We start from the raw sequence: 3433 nt of genomic DNA on the forward strand, positions 1-3433 counted from the left end.
TCTTAAGGACCTCGCATTCTCCAAGTGACCCTTCCTCTCAAAATCATTTTGTTCTTTTTACAAGCTACTGTCCCACATTTTATAGCCTGAAAATACAAGGATGTTTTGTTTGGCATGTGTCAAGGCACACAAATAATTTCTTTCTGTAACTTATCAAATGCACAGAAAATACTGTATAAATGTTTTAACATTTGAAAAGATGGGGGTCACAAATTTTAAAAATATTGGTTTTGGAAGTTTTACTTCATTTGAAGGCTATAGTGATACAACTTAGATCATTAGATCTTTTCAGAGGTTGATTACATATTAAATTTTATACCATCTTACAATTATAAATATGATGAAAATAGTGTTTACAACTATAACCGTTAGATTTTACCAAAACTGCTAAATCCACTGCAACATTACGACGAATATTATGAAAATAACAATTTCACATTGAGTGCACACACACACACATATATAGTACAAGTTTTATATAATATATGTGCATATAATTATATTCTAAAAGATTTATGTATCTTGTGTTTAATGTTACACAGCCAATGATTCTTTTGAGGTCCTCATGCCAGAGGCAGAAGGATACTGCTGTGTATTAAATTTGAGTACAATTTACGTAAAGAGCTCGGTCGTGCATTCCAGAGGAGGGGTTACTGCTTTGGAGCTGGAGAAATACTTAGTCCTGGGTTTTCTTCTTGATGCAAACTTCAAAACAGACGGACGTTAAGGATGTTGTGTAAACTGACATAATTTCATGCCTAGGTATTTGTGTGTTATCTTGTTCTACAGAATAACAAATGAGGCGTTACATGCAGATTGGGGTTTGTAGATCAACCCGCTCCATCTCAGACCCTGTGTGCCTTGGGCTGAGCAAAGTCTGTGACTCCAGACAGCTCCCTGTCCTCGCTACAATTCTCTCTTCCCGAGATTTATCTGCATGGGGGTAAGTGAGACCATGGCCACATGAACAGAATTTAAGTCTGCGTACCGAGGACATGGAGATTTGATGAAAATATACATAAATGACTTACACTAACTTAAAACTAAATTCAGGATGGGCTCAGTAATGCTTGTGAACGGAATTAAGACTGCAAAACCCGTTCCACTAAGTGTGTAGGACGTGGACCAAAAGAGTGATGCTGTCTAAATCTCTGACTTTCCTCCACAGGGCAGGCCCACTGTTAGCAGAAGGCACAGAGACACTGCCAAGCGGCAAAGGGCCGATATCTATAATACCAGGTTTCAGTGTTTAATGTAAATTAGCAGTGGTAAGGCGGAAATCTTGGGGATTTGAAACTGGCTTTTGCTTTGGCCATAGGTAGCTACTGATTGCTTTTAAGCAAGACAAAACTGTCAGTTCACTTGGCTAAATGGGGGGCAGTGTGGAAGGGAAGACACTTACCCTGTAGATTCTGAAAAAGAGGTACACTATCTCGGATATAGCCCCAGGTGCACTTTTTAAGGAAACCCAGTTCAGGTTTTCTTAAAGAAATTCCTCTCCTCATGAGACCGCGTCTGAAACGGTCCCGACCCGGCTGCCGCACCCGGGTGCTGGCGGGAGACACGAGGTCGAGTTTCTGCCGGGAAGGAGGCTTTCCGGAGGGAACGCCCCCCACACCCAGCGTCCAAGCCGGCTGTGTTCTGCGGAGTGCAGGCGGGGGACCATGCTGCCTCTTCAGGACCAGGATTTCTACTGAACTTTAATATTCATAGTTGTACAGACTGTTTTTCTCCCGGGTTTGATTCCCGGCCAGGACACACAGGAGAAGCGCCCATCTGCTTCTCCACCCCTCCCCTTCTCCTTCCTCTCTGTCTCTGTCTTCCCCTCTCGCAGCCAAGGCTCCATGGGAGCAAAGTTGCCCCAGGCACTGAGGATGGCTCCATGGCCTCTGCCTCAGGTGCTAGAATGGCTCCGGCCACAACAGAGCAAGGCCCCAGATGGGCAGAGCATCGCCCCCTGGTGGATCCCGGTTGGGCGCATGCGGGAGTCTGTCTCTCTGCCTCCCCCACCCCACCCGCTTTTCACTTTGGAAAAAAATAAGTATATCTGAACCCCTTGCTCACTGCAACATTATTCACAATAGCCAAGAGGACTGAGTGTCCATCGGCGCATGAATGGATAAGCAAGGTGTGAGATATGTAACACAAACAGTACAATATTATCAGCCATGAGGAAGAAGGATGGCTACCATTTGCAGACCACCACATGGACGGCCTCTGATGGCGTTGTTCCTGAGGCGATAAGCCAGACTGAGAGAGACAGAGAGTGTGCAATATCCCTTAGTGAAATCTCAAAAAGCTGAACTTGTAGAAACAGAGAGTAAGTAGAAAGGTAGTTAGTTACCAGGGGCTGGGCATCTGGGGGAAGTGGGAAGACATGAAAACATTCACACTTGCAACCAGAAGATAAGTTCTGGGATCTAATGCACACCGTGATGATTATAGTCAACAACCCTGTGTTACATTTTTCAAATTTGCACACAGAACAGATCTAAAATGTTCTCACCACAAAAAGAAATGATACTTATGTGACGTGATAGACATCTTAGCTAAAGGTAAGGTGGTAACCCTGTTGCAATGTACACATATATAACTGCAACACATCATCCATCGTAACTTACACGGTGCTGTACGTGTCAACCCTACCCCAATAAAAATAGCAAATTAATTAATTATTTTTCCAATTTATTTATTGATTTGAGAGAGAGAGAGAGAGAGAGAGAGAGAGAGAGAGAAACATCAATCTGTTCCTCTATGTGCCCTGGCCGGGGGTGGAATCCTCAGCCCTGACGGGGGGGGGGGGGATCCTCAGCCCTGACCTGGGGGGGGTGGGATCCTCAGCCCTGACAGGGGGGGTGGGATCCTCAGTCCTGACCTGGGGGGGGTGGGATCCTCAGCCCTGACCTGGGGGGGGTGGGATCCTCAGTCCTGACCTGGGGGGGGTGGGATCCTCAGCCCTGACAGGGGGGGTGGGATCCTCAGCCCTGACCTGGGGGGGTGGGATCCTCAGCCCTGACCTGGGGGGGTGGGATCCTCAGCCCTGACCTGGGGGGGTGGGATCCTCAGTCCTGACCTGGGGGGGTGGGATCCTCAGCCCTGACCTGGGGGGGTGGGATCCTCAGTCCTGACCTGGGGGGGGTGGGATCCTCAGCCCTGACCTGGGGGGGGTGGGATCCTCAGCCCTGACGGGGGGGGGGTGGAATACACAGCCCTGACGGGGGGGGGGGTGGGATCCTCAGCCCTGACGGGGGAGGGAATCCTCAGCCCTGATGGGGGGGGGAATCCTCAGCCCTGACGGGGGTGGAATCCTCAGCCCTGACGGGGGGGGGGGGGTGGAATCCTCAGTCCTGATGGGGGGGGGTGGAATCCTCAGCCCTGACGGGGGTGGAATCCTCAGCCCTGACGGGGGTGGAATCCTCAGCCCTGACCTGGG

Source organism: Saccopteryx leptura, chromosome 4, assembly GCF_036850995.1.
Source record: "Saccopteryx leptura isolate mSacLep1 chromosome 4, mSacLep1_pri_phased_curated, whole genome shotgun sequence".
Lineage (NCBI taxonomy): Eukaryota > Metazoa > Chordata > Mammalia > Chiroptera > Emballonuridae > Saccopteryx > Saccopteryx leptura.